The 18,888-nt window shown below is 35.7% G+C and overlaps 1 protein-coding gene across 6 annotated transcripts in view; it reads right to left on the bottom strand.

The window, feature by feature from the left end:
- The window catches only part of Stag1 (STAG1 cohesin complex component), a 321,639-nt gene that overhangs the window by 198,382 nt on the left and 104,369 nt on the right, over window positions 1-18,888 (bottom strand). The window lies entirely within an intron of this gene.

Raw genomic sequence — 18,888 nt, 5'->3', positions numbered from 1 at the left:
CTATAGGAAAAAAACACAAAAATAATTTTAGAAAATTTAACATCACACTAAACAGATCTTTAAAAAAGTTTGCGTGTATGTGAAATTAATCAAATAAGACAATCACTTACCTGAAACTATTGTTCTGTTGTCAAATAAAAGCGGACTTCTCTATTTATAAAGCTAATAAGAGTTTCGTTGCTAGCTCTCAATAGAGCAAAAGGCATAGCTAGCCTTAAAATCCCATAAAGATTACTACTAAAAAAATAACTGTTAAGCTTATCTGATAAAATTAAAATTCACTTATACACAGATAAGAGATTTCTGAGTCAGCAAACTTAATCCACTAGTAGTGTACATAAAAAAATGCACACCAAGTATAACAAACATCATTTTTGAGTAATGCAACAATGGTTCAGTATTTGTAAATCAAATAATTGAATCAAAATTTTAAGAAAATTGCCATACTACTAGATCTCAAAAGGTATCTAATAAAAATGACACCAATATATAAAACAAATTTTTCTATACAACTGACCTTGTATGAGTCCTTCTTTAATAAACACAAAAATTACATGGTCTTTCTGTTAAAATACTTCAAATAATCAGAGCAAGGCAACCTAGCCATTGTGTCTGTATTAAATGCAAGCATCAGTAGCACACTGGCAAACAACAGTGGCAAGTAAGAACACCAAATTTAACATTCTTCAGTGGTGTGCCTTCCTATAACTTGCTCATGTTTAATTCTGTTGAGTAATACTAATTAACTAAACTCTGAATCACCAAAAAGGGAGGGGACAAGAGAGGACAAAGAGGGAGGAAAGGAGAGGAAAACAGAAAGAGAATGATTTGAAGGGAACATGATGAGGATCAGGTACAGTGGGGTCATAAAGGAGGATGACACATTAAAAAACAAAGTGCCAAAAAGACACCCATCTTCATGTGTAATACATGTGAAAATATAAAGTTCATTACATAAAGAGGACCAAACTCTACTAAAGTGATTCAATAAAACACAATGACAGGATAACTGAAAATTCATGTACAAAGTAACTTAATAAAATTAGCAAGTTAGGAAACTAATGGGTGACTAAAAAGCCCTGAATTGTGTTTAAATATTTAATATTAGAATACATTTTCCTAATATTTGAAAAAAAAATTGACATCCTAATGGCCATCTAATTAAAACTGCTTGGGATTTTATTGAGTGGAAAGGGTTGTATTGTTTCAATGAAAATGCATAAAATCAATCCTTTAAAATTTCTACACCAAAATATATTTATATGCAGTGAAATACATAAAATTAATTACATACTGATAAAATGTTATGAATCCACAGAATTCCAGAATTAAAATAACTTCTCAATCTCCCTTCCTATATGTAATCCTCTCCAGCCCCAAAGTAAACTAATATGATGTTTATAACCAAAAATTAATTTGAGGTGAGTAAATTTTAAAATTCATATATGTATCACCCTTCAAGAAAAACTGTAGTATGTACACATTAATGTTGTTTCTATAAGGAGTATTACAAGCAAAAGTGATTCTTACGAACATAACTGTATATACCTTTTCATGTTCAGATACCTTATTCATATGTTTTGATACATTTATATGTAACAACAATTTAAAAGACAGGCCATGAATTTGGTGGGGAACAGTATGCACGGGAAATTTCAGTTAGAGGGATGAAAGGAAAGGGAAAAGCAACATAATTACATTTTAATTACACTTCTATTATAATCTATCTCTAAAACTGAAAATCACCCTATAAGATTTGACAAAAGGAGAAAAATGGTTCCTTCTTTGAATCTACTTTATTCATCTTATTCACGGGTTATAAATTACACATATGTTCTTTCATTTAAACTTTTTTATTTCATGTTTCAAAAACTTGTAAAATTTTCAAAGAATTTCCAATGGCAGCAGCATGACCCAACATTAGTCAGATGGAATAAATCATTTAAAAAGAAGGACATTGTTTAGATTCAAGTGGATACCATACCAATAAAAACCAAAAAGTTACAGATGGCTACATGTGTAGTATTTCTGTTAAGTGTGAAGTTGCCTTACGTGAGAGATGCCTTCTAAAGGTTATTCTAGAATCAGATGAATATATATATTTAAGATATACAATATCAAATCTACAGTTTTAAAAGTATAGGATAATTCACTGTAGAAACTTATGTTACGTACTTCTATTTTCTAAAATGGAGCATATCTTTGAGACAACAGCAAAATAATTCACTAAATACAGTTAAAAGTTTCTCCAGTTGGTGAAAGGAATTTATAAATGAATGGACCTTTACACCAACATTCAACACTTGAATTAAACCTTGATAAAACATTACAGTAAGCAGCTGGGCTCCTCTCTATAGGGTGAAATAAAATGAGTTGACAATGTGGCATTCTGAAAATAAGCACTGTCAAAGTAGCCAAGCTACAGTCTTTTCTCCAAATAATTCACCACAACCCATTGCACACAGCCAACCACCACATTCAGTCTTAAAGATACCATCAACACTATGAACTCTGTATACACAAGAAACAAGTACTGTTAGGCTCATACATGAGCCACTTATTGAGCTTAAGAAAACACTCTCAGCAGGGTGTGGTGGCGCACGCCTTTAATCCCAGCACTTGGGAAGCAGAGGCAGGTGGATTTCTGAATTCGAAGCCAGCCTGGTCTACAGAGTGAGTGACAGGACAGCTAGGGCTACACAGAGAAACCGTCTCGAAAAAAAACAAAACAAAAACAAACAAAAAAAAATACAAGAGAGAGAGAGAGAGAGAGAACTCTCACCAATTTTTGCTTTCTTGTACTGTATTCCTGCATCAATACTCAAAAACTGAAAACAAAAAACCACCATGACCGCTAATTGCCCATAGTCCCCTGACATCAATTTCTAGAAGTGAGCTCACCTTTCCATCTGGAGAAGCCTTGCAGGACATCAAGAGCATCCTGCTTCCACACAGAGGCCTGCAGGGCACCAATACTAGCCAGCCCTGAACCCTGCCCCACCAATCCCTTCTCAGTCAGGCCCACCTAGTGCACACCTGACTGAGGAGAGTTGGCTGATCCCCTCATCTCCACAGCTATCACCCTGAACAAAACTCAGGTCCAAGCAGATCACAGACCTCCACATAAAACAAGACACACTAAATTTAACAGAAGAGAAAGTGCATCAGTACAGGAGACAACTTCCTGAACAGAACACCAATGGGTCAGGCACTAACATTAGCAATGAATGAATGGGTCCTCATGAAACTAAAAAGCTTTTGTAAGCCAAAAGACACTGTAATTAGGACAAAGCAACAGCCTACATATTAGAAAAAAGATCTTTACCAATACTACATATGACAGAAGACTAATATCCAAAATATATAGAAAACTCAAGAAGTTAGACAACAACAAATTAAATGACCCAATCAAAAAAGAGGCACAGATCTAAACAAGAGAATTCTCAACAGAGGAATCGCAAATGGCTCAAGAAACACTTGAAGAAATGTTCAACATCCTTATTCATGAGAGAAGTGTAAATAAAAACAACTATTAGAATCCACCTTACTCCCATCAAAATGTCAAATCTCAAAAGTCAAGAGACAGCAGATGCTGGGGAGGATCTGGAACTAAGGGAACAGTCTTCCATTGCTGGTGGGAATGCAACTTGAACACCAATATGGAAATTGAGTGGTTTCTTAGAAAATTGGCAACAGTTCTACCTCAAGACCTAGCTATTCCACTCCTGGGCATATACCCAAAAGATGCTTCACCACTTCACAGGAACACTTGCTCAACTATGCTCATAGCAGCTTTATTCATAATAGCCAGACACTGGAAAAAAACTAGATGTCCCTCAACTGAAGAACGGATAAAGAAAAGTGTGGTTCATTTACACAGTGGAATACTACTCAGCCATTAAGAACACAGACATAATTAATTTTGCAGGCAAATGGATGGAACTTGAGAATAGAGAATATCATCCTGAGTGAGGACATGCATGGTACATATTCATTCATAAATGGATATTAGCTGTAAAGTACAGGATAACTATGCTATAATTAACAGACCCAAAGAAGCCAAGTATCAAGGAGGGCCCAAGGGAAGTTGGTTATACCTCTCTCAGAAGGGAAAATAAAATATTGGATATTGGAGGTGAATGGAGGGACAGAACTGAGGGGAGGCCCTAGAGAGTCTATGCAGGCAACTCTAGCCTAGACCCCTGGCAGTGGGGGATATGAATCCTGAAGTGGCCATCTCCAGTAGCCAGACAAGACTCCCAGGGAAGGCATAAGGAGGCAACCCACCCGCAAACCCTTTGATACAAAAGGTGTCCTACTTATATGATGTACAGGGACAAAGACAGAGCAGAGATGGAGGAAATGATCAACCAATGACTGCCTCAGATTAAGACCCATCCTACGGGTAAGAGCCAATCCTAGACACCATTAATGATACTGGGGCCTCATATAACTGTCCTCTGAGAGACTGTACCCAGCGGCCAATGAAAAAGATGCAGAGATCCACAGCCAAAATTTAAATGGAGCTCAGGGAGTCTTAAGGAAAAGTTGGGGGAAGGATTGTGGGAACCGAAGAGGACAGGGACTCAATGGAAAGACCAACAGAGTCAACTAACCTGGACTCTCAGAGACTGAACCACCAGCCACAGAGCAAGCAAGCAAGCATGGGCTGGACCTAGGCCCCCTGCACATATGTAACAGATGAGAGCTTAGTCAGGAGTGGGGCCTGTTCCTCAGTCTGTTGCCTGCCTATCTGTGGATTCCATTCCCCTAAATGGACTGCCTTGTCTGGACTCAATGGGAGAGGATGCACCTGGTCCTGCAGAGACTTGATGTGCCAGGGGGTGGGGTGGAGGGGGGGATACCTGAAAGGGTGCACCCCCTTCTCAAAGGAGGAGACGGTAGAATGGGAAAAGGATCTGTGAGAGGGAGAATTAATTGGGAGAGAGGAAATTGATATTAGAATGTTAAGTGAATAAATAAATTAATAATAAAAGAAAACATGCCTATCTTTTATGACAATCATGATGGTGTCTATCTGTAATTCAACCACTGGTAAGGCTGAGGCAAGAGAACTAAAATTTCAAGGACAACTTGGGCTAGAAAAGAAGTTCAAGGCCAGCTTGACTCCTATTTCAAAATTTTTCATCTTCTATAAAAGTCTGTAAATTTCAGTTCAACCTTCCTATTACTTCACTTTGAGCCCAATAGCTGATATGATTATTGGTATTTTGTGATTAACAAGAACACTGACAAGAATTTACAAAATGAACCAACTACAAAGTTCACACAAGAAAGGCATTTGAGTTAGTAAAAACAGGCTGTAATAAAAGCATAAAACAAAAGATATGCTGTGAAAAATTGACCAGAAGAAATTTCATATATCTATATTAATATCTGACAGGACAGAAATGAAGACATTACCAAACAGACATTTCAAGAGTGCATTCATTAGAAAACTGTAACACTCCTAAACTTTTATATACCAAATAACAAGAGACTCAAGATAGATAAAAACAAAAGTTGATTTAGAAAGAAATAAGGAAAATCACAATGGGCTGTGGTTACTTTAATACATGTCTTTTTCCAACTGATAAGAGCAAAATACTAAAAAGTATTAAATACAAAGAAGACAAAAATAACATTACCAATAAATATGACCTTGTTGATATGCATGAATCATAAAAAAAACTGAGTATTACAGAATATAAACAGAATACAAAAAAAATCATAAACTTTGTATTTTTATTTCTAAGATAGAAAAAAACACCCACAATTCTGATTACACCTTCCGAAATTTATGTACATAAAATTAAGGACACACAATTATTCTAGAACCTAAACTGAAGGTCCACTTACGAAAAAGAAAATCATTTCTAAATTTTCATAGGAAAGTTTTCTAAGTCACATTTGGAAATGGCACATACTATTTCAGCTAAGACTTAGGAAATATGTGTTGAGTAGTTATATCTGGATTCAACAAGAAGCCAAGAAATATCTTTCTGCCAAGAGGATCCTTGAATTTTCTTATATGAAGTAAAATTTAAAAAAAAAAAAAGAAATTCTTAGTACGTTGATATTTGTTTCAGCCCTTCTACCTACAGATATTACTTTTCCTGTCAATGAAAACAGTTAAGTACTGTGAGTATCAGAGTTTACCACATTTAAATAACTATAAAGAAGTATTTTACTAAATTATAATTTTTTAGTTCATATAATAAAATGTAGCTAGGATTACTAGCACTAGTGATAAAAAATGTTAGTTTTTTTTTTCTCAGCAAGTACAATTATGTAATTCTATTCTTAAAGAAAATTTACATGCAGAGACATATACAGGAAGACATAAAAAGTTCAAAGGATAACACTCAGGATTTTATGCTCCTAATCATTCCAAGTACTTTTACTCTAAGACTGTAAAACAAAAACAACAAGGTCATAAAGGGGCACCTGAAACACTTATTATAGTTAAGAAAATGACAGTTTTCTATAATCAACTTACTAGAGGGCAGAATAAAAATCAATATTATGAGTTTTCCCTAAGGAATTTGAAGTGACGAAAAAAATGTAAAACGTGAGAGAAAAAACAAAGCCAAAGTCATAAGGAGAATGTATGTGGAGAACAATCTAACTAGCAGTTAAATATTAAATCTTCCCTTTAAGATACCTATTAGTATATAGATCAACCCACCTCACCCATCTATGCAGTATACACTGAGACATTACTGTTGAAACTCCATCAATATATATTTTTCTGTAAACTATTTGATAGAGCTAAGAAGATAAAGGTAGACAAAGTTAATATTCTGTAGGGATGCTTCTGGGTAGATTCATGTGGTTTGAAATTAGACAAGCTACATGACCAAAACACTATCATCTATAGCTTGTGAACTCAAGATGCTAATCTAAGCCAGTGCGGCATCTCATTCTTCTAATCCTAGTGTTTGAGAGACTAAGGCAGTAGAAATGCTGTGCATTTTATGAAATCCTAGAATACACAGTGAGCTCCCAAAAGGAAAGGGTAAAAGAAGGGACAATGGACCCTAATCTGGAATGTGGGGGAGGGCACTCGCATCCTAAGAAGCCAGTAAATAGTATGTAAATAAAACATTTCACTACAGTTTTTAGTAGTATCACACATCTTCTGTAAACTCTCATACTGCAGTACAGTAGTATCATATGTATACTATGTAATAATAATGTAATTATAGACAGAACTCTATGTGGTTATTTTATTTTTAGGTTTAAGATAATACAATCTTGATATTCAAAGCCTGAAGTTGTGTTTATTAGTCTTGACTGGGTTTTTGTTATTTGTTTCTTGAATGACACTCTTCAAGAGCTTGTCTTTGCTTTTGCACTGTCTGTTAGTGATGCATTCATTCACTAACATAAAGAAATTCACTAGTGGTATTCCCTGCCAAATACCAGGAATTTACTTGGTTGCTCCAGTGCTTCAGCCTAAGACTAAAGGCTGTCCTTTTCATAGAGCACTCACAATACAAGCCACATATAATGCAAGCCTCATGCAAAGTTTTGCTTTGGCCAAGACAATACAGTGAACTCTTGCTATCCAGTGGACCACAATGCTACCTTTTCCAATAAAATCAAAATGCTGTCCTGGGGAAGAGAAATTTCCCTCCTATGTTTGGCTTCCTAGGAAAATGCTCCTTCAAGCCTTAGGTATGCTTCGGGGTCATTCTCCAATCATAACTTAGTGATAATTTTAATAATTTTATCGACTCAAAGACTAGTTCCTGGATCTTTATTAAATTAAATCAGGCTGTCCAATGAGTTCAAAAGCTAAGAAATCTTGTCTAAAAGCTAAGAAATGGATAAGTTTAGATGTGCATGTACAAATGAATAGATAATGAAAATGTAGTGTACTGTAATGGTTAATATCGTCCTTTAGAGGAATAGTCAATATAGTCTTAACCACTGAGCTATCTCTTTAGGCCCAGTTCTACTCCTTTTAGATCTCTAACTAGTAAATAAATATATACACACTGAAACTTTAATCAGTTGTGAAGAAAAATGAAAGTCTAAAGATTGCAGTAGATGGTAGTAAATGCAGAGAATCATGGCTCCTCAAGGACTGAGAATTCGTAACATTAAGTGACTTGCTCTAAATAGGACATTTATACCACCTTTCTAAGGCTCAGGTAACATCATGGGGAAATGAGCAATAACAGTCTAATGATAGGAAGGCTAAAAAACATCTAAAAACATTCTATCTTCTGGGCAACTTCAAAGAACCTAGCATTGCCTGTGATAAGCCTGTAAAAGACCAAGTCTGTTAGCAGTCATGGAACAAAGAGGGGCTCAGAGGACAAATGACTACTAAGCGATTCTAGAGGAAGGCCCGTTGTGGCCTTCTGCTGCACACCAACTGGTAAGCCCATCAGCCCCCAAAAGACAGTTCCAAAACAAGGTTCAAGGCCCTTTTTAAAAATCAAAAAGGCATAATATAAACATATATGAAGGTAAGAAATAGGACTTGTAGGGAGGAGGGAGACAAAAATTTGGAGGTTTGGGTGGTGAGAGCAATCCAGCTTGTTTGTACTTAGTTGTTAAAAACAAATTTAATTAATAACAAATTCAGAATGATAATCCTATTAGGTAACAAGTAAAGCTGCCTTCTAGCCTTAGTGACTATCAGTCTCTGGGCTTCAAATAACTGCTCCTCATATTAACTTACGTCATTGTTTGCTGGAATATGAAAAATGTGTACTTGCTTTTGTCAATCCCTTCAAATTGAAGGATACTAGAGTGGCTATCAAGAAATAGTAATAGGCAAACGATACAATGCCTAAAAAAATGAAAAGATTTCAGGTAAGTATTTCAATAAGACATCATGTGACACACTCCCCACCACCACCACCACCACCACCACCACACAATTGGCCATAACCAACTTGCTTTGATGAAATAATATGACAAAAAAGCAAGCTGATTAGAAAAGGGTTTATTTGGCTACACTTCCACATTGTAGTCCATCACTGAAGGAAGTCAAGATAGGAACAAACAGGACAGGGACCTGGAGGCAGGAGTTGATCCAGAGACCCAGGAGAGGTGCTGCTTACTGCCTTGTCATGCTCAGCCTGTTTTCTTATAGAACCGAAGACCACCAACCCAGGGGCAGTACCACCAACAGCGGTCCCCTCACATTATTGACCACTAAATAAGAAAACGCCCTACAGGCTTACTTAACAACCCAGTGTTATGGAAGGATTTTCCTAGATGACTCTAGCTTGTGTCATGTTGACATAAACCTGGTCAGGACACAGACTGATACCAATGTGGCCAATTGTGATGACTTCTATCTTTTGTTTCATTATAAAAGCAGCTCCATATCCTGAGTCTTTCACAACTGCTACTTCCCAACATGTATCTGACACATGCATGACACATCGAGGAAAGATTTCAGGTAAGTACTGCAATCCTATCATGAAGAAAGAGCACTCCTGGAATCCATGTCCCCTTAATTTCTTAATAAGCCTCTCCCCCATTAAAATTCACTGATAAAAGTGAGCTTTTCAGCCGGGCGTGGTGGCACACGCCTTTAATCCCAGCACTCGGGAGGCAGAGGCAGGCGGATTTCTGAGTTCGAGGCCAGCCTGGTCTACAAAGTGAGTTCCAGGACAGCCAGGGCTATACAGAGAAACCCTGTCTCGAAAAACCAAAAAAAAAAAAAGAAAAGTGAGCTTTTCAAGGTAAATTTCACACTTTACATAACTCATTCTTTAATTAATAAACCCCACACCAACATCTCACACACACTTGCTCAACTCTGTTTATAGAAGCTTTATTTGTAATAGCCAGAAATCGGAAAAAACCTGGATGTTCCTTACCTGAACGATGGAAAAAGACAATGTGTTACATCTACAGAATGAATTCTGCACACAAATGGATGAAACTTAAGGATGTCATCCTGAGTGATGTAACCCAGTCCCCAAAAAACATGCATGGTATGTACTCACTTATAAAGGGATATTAGCCATAAAACACAGGTACCATGTTACACAGACCCAAAGAAGCTAAACAAGAAGGAAGGTCCAAGCAAGGATGCTTGAATCTCACTTAGAGGGGAGAATAAAAGAGTCGTAAGAGGCAGATGGAGGGAGGGAACTGAGAAGAAGAGGGCACAGGAAGGGGGGCTTTGGGTCAGGTGTGAAAGGATAGGAGAGATGGCTATATGGCCATGAAAATAAATGGAACTCTGCAACTGACAGGGGTAAGGAGGTATGGGGCATCTTCAGGACAAGACAGAGACCTGAGATAAGGTAGGCACCCAAGAACCAATGAAGCTGTGACACATTAGGAATGTGAAACCTAAAAAGGTCACCTCCTGTCGCCAGGCAAGAACTACAGTGGAGCAACAAATACCAACTGACCCACAAAACCTGACCCAAAATTATCCTGTCTACAAGAAAAGCAGGCATGGGGAATGAAGCAGACTGAGGAGATGGCCAACCAATAACCAGCCCAGCTTGAGACCCATCCCATGGGCAAGCACTAATCCCTGACACTGTTAATGATGCTCTGTTATGCTGACAGACAGGAGTATGTTGTCCTCAGAGAGGCTACAACCAGCATCTGACTTAGACAGATACAAACACCCACAGCCAAACAGTGGATGAAGCTTGGAGACTCTTATGGAAGAATAGGAGGACGGATTGTGGGCCCTGAAGGGGATAGGAACTCCAAAGGAAGACCAACAGAATCAACTAACCTGGACCATTGGGGCTCTGAGTCTGAACCACCAACCAAAGAACATACACAGGCTGGACCCACACAGATGTCTTCATGTGGGTCCCAAACAACTGGAACAGGAGCTATCCCAAAAGCTGTTCTCTGTACATGCAATATGTTCTAGTAGCTGGGCTGACTTGTCTGGCCTCAGTGGAAAAGGAAGCGCCTATCCTTGCAGAGACTTGAAGTACCAAGGTAAGGGGGTGGGGGTAGAGGGGAGTGCTCACGGAAGGGGAGGAGGAAGAGGGAAGGACTGGGGAAGGGAGTGACCAGGAAGGGGGCAGTGAGAGGGATGCAAAGTGAATAAGTAAAAACAAAACAAAACAAAACACAAAATTAAATAAATAAACACTGTTCCTTATAAAAACTGTAGAAATAGATTTTAACAATATTTCACCAGAAAGTAGAAATACTTTCCTACTAGGCAAACTCATTACTACTGGTATAGTCACTAGAGATATGGAATGAACACATTAGTTTGTGTGGAGATGGTTATAAAGTTAATAGCTATGATGTCAGAGGTTCTTTGATATTGATTAGAAATGCAATGATTTAAGAGTTAAGAATTTTTATTTGATCTATCATATGAGAAATACATACCCACACTACTACTCCACTATGCTCCAAAACTGCTGGAACCCTTGGAAGCTATATTAATGAAGTGAGTAGACATGCACATCTTTACAGAATTCAGGGGATATCCTTTTATGTAAGCCAAGTATATGTGTAAAAGTCAGGATCATTAAGAAGAATTCCCAGTATTCAATGTAGATAATGACAACTCAAGGTAACACAGACTACGGAGCCACGCTTCACCTTCAAAGACAACATGAGCAAATTATGTGTGAATTGCAGCTTGGACCTTGTGACTATTGAAGTATCTCAACCTGCAGAGAAGCTCAGCAGTAGGTATTAACAAATACCACTCAGAACAAAATACACGGTCACCCTACTAATGTACTATTTGATTTATTCAATAGCTTAAACTCTAGCCTGATAGATAAAACTTGATTTAAGGAGACAGAGACAAAAGTTATGCTTACTCATAGTTTTCAGATCCAGACTAATTTACAAATACAACTTTGAATGAAGAGAAAAACAAATCCCTAAAGAAGGATAAACTATTCACTATAAACTATTTCCAAGTTCATACCGTGTATCTCCCTCTAGGAGTGTTGTATGTTCTTAAAAGGAATTATCTACACTTTCCTATAGTGACAGGCATTGCCTGAAGATTCTTATTGACCATGTTATCCAATTAGGAGCATGCAGTGGTGAGATAATAGACATACATTATTACTGCTATTCATGAGAATACATTCATATTCTAGACCAAAGATGCTAACCACATGTCAGTTATAAATAATTTCTAAAATTACTGCAAACTAGATTAAAACTTTGTCCACTTTGGTATGTTGAGACACTCTACTACCTACAAATCCTCAAAGGAGTACGTGGCATCAATTATAACTTACTATTGCTTTCTTCTTGTTGAATAGTAAGTTGTCATTTCCTAACTGTGTGCTGTACAGAGAGGAAAATTAAAGAATTCTATTAATTCTAAGGCTACAAATGAAATCTTCAGTGACCCTAACAAGCCTTTTAAAACTACCCAAAGATCAACTCTCCTCCCTCTCTGTCTCTCCTGCCCTCCAACCCCACTGTTGTCTGTCTGTCTGTCTGTCTGTCTGCCTGTCTCTGCCTGTTGCTTAAAATCAGTTTCCAATTTTTCAACACTATTTCCATTTATGTTCATGTTTTCCAGAATTTAATATTGATTTCAGGTTAAGGAATCCTGTACTAGATTCAAATAATTTTATTAGCAGGAGAGAATTCTCCTTGTAGTCCTAGATCAAAGGATTAAGGCTAAAGCACAGCAAACAGTAAGAAATCATCTCAACATATATTCAGTTTATTTTAGCAGCTTAGAAATAAACTTTTTCAAGGAGTTTTGTTTTATTATGTTCAAAGCTAAAGTATGAAATGAGAACATATTCAATCTAAGTTAAATAGTCTTTTTTTAAAAAGTAATCTTTTTATATGTGGGCATGAACTTTTTTTTGTGAAATTTATTTATGTATTCATTTATTTAGATTTCTGGGGCAGAATGTATATTATTTCTGTATCCCAGTCTTTCCTTGAATGTAAAATTTTCATGTCTCTATCACCTATCTACTGCTGGAATAGATAGCATATGCTACAATATCTCATTTAGTGTGACATTTACTACTACTAAGATCCTTCCTGAAAAACATATAAGAGCACTTTAGACAGAAGCAAAAATACTTATTATATTCTTCCTTTAAAGTAAAACCAGTACACACCATGGCATATATTTAAATATCTACAAACAATATGAATGTTTATATGTACATAAAAAGGTGAATTTTTCCTAAAATATATTTAATGGAATAAAAAGCAATATATATAAACAATCATTCATAATTACATATACATATATGACTATTAGTTTCAGGCCATCAGCATACAAAGTGATACAAAATGACTTAAGGAAGCCAATCATTGCTGGGAGGCAGACGCAGGCAGAATTCTAAGTTCCAGGCCAGCCTGGTCTAGAGTGAGTTCCAGGACAGCCAGGGCTATACAGAGAAACCCTGTTTCCAAACCTCCCCCCCACCCAACACCCCTCAAAAAATGACTTAAGGAAAATAATGGAGAATATTATCAAAACCCACCAGTTATTTTAAGACTTGAAATCAGCAGGACTATAAAATGTTTTATAATAGCAATGTGTTCAGTAAAAGTTGAAATAAGAAAAAAAAAAAAAAACAACAACAAAAAACAACCTGGTACCTTTTGGATGTAATTCAACACTGTGGTGAGAAAAGTTACTACTCACATACTGAACAAAGAAAGAGCCTTATATATTCTAAGAAAGTTCTCTACCACCAAGCTACACCTCTGGTTTTAGAAAATTGTTAATTTGAGGTAATAACCCTTCATAACTCCAATTTAAGTAACTTAAACATAACCTACTTTTAACCTACAACTAATAAGCTTTTGTAATATGTTTTGGAGAAGTTAGAAACAAAACCATTGGTGTATACCTTCTCTGGGGTGACTTTAAAAGTAACTACAGTATGGCAAATGTGCATTCTCTTTTAAACCAAATTTTTTGAATGATTGAACTAAAAAATCCAACTGTTGAACTCTGGAGGTACAAAAAAATAATAGGAGTGGTTTACAGAAAATTGTCGGAAGTGATCAAAAAACACATAACAAGCAAGTTAAAAAAAACTCTAAGCTTACATGCTTTAAAATTATATATATGTTAATTGACATAAATTTTAAAAGTTAAAATGTCCACACTTTTAATCCAAGCACTCAGGAGGCAGAGGTAGTCAGATCTCTGTAAGTTTGAAACCAGCATGTTCTACACTATAAGTTTCAGGACAGCCAAGATGATAGAGAGAGACATCTCAAAAATAACCAGAAAGAAAAAAATAATAACCAGAAAATTGAAATGTCCAAGTACAAGTGTCACACACAAATTCTCCAGCACTACACTACAGAAAATTTCTCTTCTTTAGTGAACAACTAAGTCAAACAGCTAGGGTCACTAAGATATTTTACCTCTCAAAGCCAACTTGCTGCTGAGGGAAATGGTGACATTTTTCTTTCCTTCCTTACATGCCCTACTATAATTTGTAGCTAACAGAGACTAGGTTATGAGCATAGAATGTTTTAACTGTTGTAATATTGATGGATCTTTAGAAAATTGCTTTCTAAAATACTCTAGTATTTTTCATTTTGTACTACTAAAGGTCAACCAATGGACTTTTAGTTCAGCCATTCAACAATAAATTGTTGAGAGCTAATTTTACCTGTTTAGGCTTTCCGTTAGGAACAAGGACTAACCGTATCAACTAAAACTCTATGCAACTTTCATTACTTCCCCATGAGATCTACCAAAAAGTTCTTAGTGTCGGACTCCAACCTCTCTATACCCATCTATGTCATCATCTCAATTGCTCCAAGAAAGAAACTGACAAGACTGTAAATATAATCAAGCTACCCGTGCTAGTAACTATTCCTACTGCTGCACAAAAGACCATAGGCTTCCTACTTAATTTTTGGGGAGAGTGGACTCATGTGAGGTCAAAAGCCGAATTGCAGGATTCTACTGTGTCTGTCCCCTTACCATGTGGATTCTGGAAGATGAATTCAATTCAACAGGCTTTGTAGCTAGGAGCTTGCACAAGTTGAGCCACCTCACTAGCCAAAACTTTTTAATGTTAATTTTCTATACAAGAACCCTGATATTCTCAGTTCTAACACTATAGAAAATTTCCCTTTAATTTTTAATACAAACATGTATATCCTCTGTGAATCTGGCTACATCTACACCTTCTTTTCAACTATTGCAGCTTTTCTCTTTTATTATTTTCGTATTTTGTTTGGCTTTCCATTATTGTTGGTTTAAGACATTGGCTACAGATTTCATTGGCAAGTAATAAGCACTAATGATAACGCTTGGGCCAGGGACTCTGTCTGTATTTCACTATGAAAAAAAAACACATTGAGAACTGTGTGGTTTTAAAAGAGATAACATTTACTGGGATCAGAAGATCCTTGCTTTCCCCATTCATAAAGTTTTTATGATGGATATAAAATAATTTTCACAAATACTATATATCAAATCAGATGATATATACATATATACATATATGTGTGTGTGTGTGTGTGTGTGTGTATATATATATATATATATATATATATATATATATATATATATCCTATAACATGACTACTTGGTACATTACAGTACAAGAGTGTCTAATATCAATTCTGACTACTTGGTACATTACAGTACAAGGGTGTCTAATATCAATTCATCCTTGCATTTCTGATATAAATTTGCTGTATCTTCATATTATCTATTTTCCTTCTCTGGGCTACATTCTAAGTGAATGTCTAAAGGGAAGCTATTCTTGAATATTTTAATACTACCCAATGTTCCCACTAATTTTTTGAACAATATATTTCAACAATTTATTTTTACTGTTTAAGTCTGGCTCTCTTTCTTAATCTGTTTTATTTATTCCCTATTTTAATTAATTAGATGACTATTTGTTCATTTGTTTATTTTTGGTCTGAGTAATTTTTTTAAAAAACTGTATGAATAATAAGTATGACAGGAACACTGAAAAATAGCATGAAGACACATGATATCTGAATTATTTTTCTCATTGTGGTGACAAGATTACTAAAGGAAATTTTGTATAAGATGAAAATTTTATTTTAGCTTTCAGTCTCAGATGATTGCAGATTTATTTTTTTTAAATATTTATTTATTTATTTTATTATATGTAAGTACACTGTAACTGTCTTCAGACACTCCAGAAGAGGGCATCAGGGTTATGGATGGTTGTGGGATTTGAACTCAGGACCTTTGGAAGAGCAGTCAGCACTCTTAACCACTGAGCCATCTCACCAGCCCCCAGGATTGCATCTTTATTGGTGAGAACAACACAGAGATCATGGTAGTAGGAGCCAGCAGCAGAGACATGTTCACATGGTGGGGAATCAAAAAGGACAAACGTAAACTGGAACCAGAAGATGCAAACATTTAAAGTCCCACCAAATAGCTACTAACTTTGGCAAGGCAGGGCTTACACGCTAAGGGTGTAACACCCAAAACATTACCATGAGCTACAAGAAGCAGTTCTGAAACATGAGACTCTGAAGGACATATCAGATTAGAACTACACTATAGGATCATTATAAGCCTACACTCATCTAGTACAGCTTCAACTTCAACTGTAGGCAAGGTCAGTAAGGACCCGACTTTTGAAACAAACCTGTATATTCTCATTTCTTAGGAAGTAATTTAAGATCTTTTAACCCACAAACGTCAAGTTCTTGAATACCATTAATTTCTTCTTTATGATAACCCAAATTCTATTCTTCTATACAAAATACATAAACATTTCATTTGTTTCCAAGTTCACTGACATCTATTCTCTCAGTCTACCATGTATGTTCGAGATAGACTATTGCTCTAACTTTATGTTCCTTCAGCCTCAGTCTTTGGTTTCAGGAGTACAAGATACTCTCTATAGGACAGTTTATCATGATGTTATGTTTGAAGTGGATAGGCAATAAATAATGAAATTACCAAGTTACTGTTAATCAAAGGTCCTTATTAATCATTTAAGCATGATGCTCTTGGATAAGGACAAACACAAGAAAATTTGTTACGAAACAATCCCACATTTACATTTTAGATATATAATAAAATGATCAAATGTACTACCTTTAGGAGATAATACTGTATGCAAACAAAATTAAAAGCATATGGAATAAATCCTGGTTAGAAATGAGAGAAAAACAAATAAATTTGAAAAATCAGAAGTCAAATGCAGAATAATAATGCCACCGATGGGTTGCAGGATTAAAAACAAAATGACCAAAGCTTATACATTAATCTCAATATACCAAGTAAAGAAAAATATAAGTGCTAAATTATTTTAAAAGTTTTAAAAATAGAGAATAAAAGTTGGAAAGAAAGCAACAAAATATACTTGAAATATTACATTAAAATCAAATTCTGATGGTTACAATGTCTGTACTGACTAGTTTTGTGTCAACTTGACACAGCTGGAGTTATCACAGAGAAAGGAGCTTTAGTTGGGGAAATGCCTCCATGAGATCCAACTGTAAGGCATTTCCTCAATTAGTGATCAAGGGGGAAGGGCCCCTTATGGGTGGTGCCATCTCTGGGCTGGTAGTCTTGGGTTCTATAAAAGAGCAGGCTGAGCAAGCCAGGGGAAGCAAGCCAGTAAAGAACATCCCTCCATGGTCTCTGCATCAGCTCCTGCTTCCTGCCCTGCTTGAGTGCCAGTCCTACATCCTTTGGTGAGCAACAGCAATGTGAAAAGAGTAAGCTGAGTAAACCCTTTCCTCTCCAATGGCTTCTTGGTCTTGATTTTTGTGCAAGAATAGAAACCCTGACTAAGAAAGATATCCTAATAATCCATATTCAGAAAATGTGGTAGAAAGGTGATTTGAGAACAATATATAAATTATTACCTTGTTTAAGAATTTGTTTAAAAAAAAATAGAGAGAGTTTTGCTGACACAACATTACTCTGTGACTGGGGAGATGGGCCATTTGATAAAGTAGCTGCTATCTGTATAAAGAACCAGGATCCAATCCCTGGGCCCACAGGAAAACATGATGATAGGACTAGAAAGATGGCTTAGTAGTGAAGAGTGCTTGCTGCTGGATCACAACTCCCGCTTCAAGGGATCTTATGCTTTTTTCTGTATTCTCAGACATCGGACCTCACATGTGCATACTCCACTACCACCACATGTACATATACACACTATTAAGGAAAATAAACTTTAAAAAAAGTATGCATACTACCACAACAAGCCAGTTTGGTTTTTTTAAAGAAAGCTTTATTATATTAATTTTAATGTCCAATTATAGTGAATTCTAAAATTATTTATAATATATAAATTTTTACATAAAAATGCAGAATTCTGAGAATACTAAATTTAAGTAAAATTCATACATTTACATAATTCTTCCCCTAATTCCTGTATTTATCTTTTTAGTCAAAACTGAGAAAACTATACCTAAAAAACTCAGTATTTCAGTAGCCTATTAATACTTTTCTCTCAAAGTCTGATGAATATATGGTCAAATTTTATGGCCAAGACACTTGGTTTTAAAATATACTAATATAATGTACAGATAATCTTTTACTGTTCAGAACTAGAAATCTAATAATTGTTGTACAACTTAGAATTTTACCAGTATAATCCACATTGTTGGTGGTCACACAAATTCAAAGACCAATGTACACATCAATATTCAAAAAAGGCAATATAAATTAAATTTCTTTAAGGGCTTTAAAAAAAAAGACAAACTAATGACAAACTGTGTTGGTCTTGAATGTTAAATCTGTTTTATTAATATTGACATGCTTTTCAGACTTAAATTGAAATGCAATTTTAAAATTAGCAAATGAGAAAATAAACAGATTTGCTTATTATTAATAACTGGTTATCAAGAAAATACAAATTAAAGTAATAATTGATTTTGAAATATAAAACACCAATACAAAGAAACAGACTGCTTTTTATAAGTTCATTTGTTTTTCAAGAC

The sequence above is a fragment of the Mus caroli genome, unplaced genomic scaffold, assembly GCF_978045245.1.
Source record: "Mus caroli unplaced genomic scaffold, Mus_caroli_1 scaffold_11, whole genome shotgun sequence".
NCBI lineage: Eukaryota > Metazoa > Chordata > Mammalia > Rodentia > Muridae > Mus > Mus caroli.
This window is presented reverse-complemented; position numbering and strand designations above follow the sequence as displayed.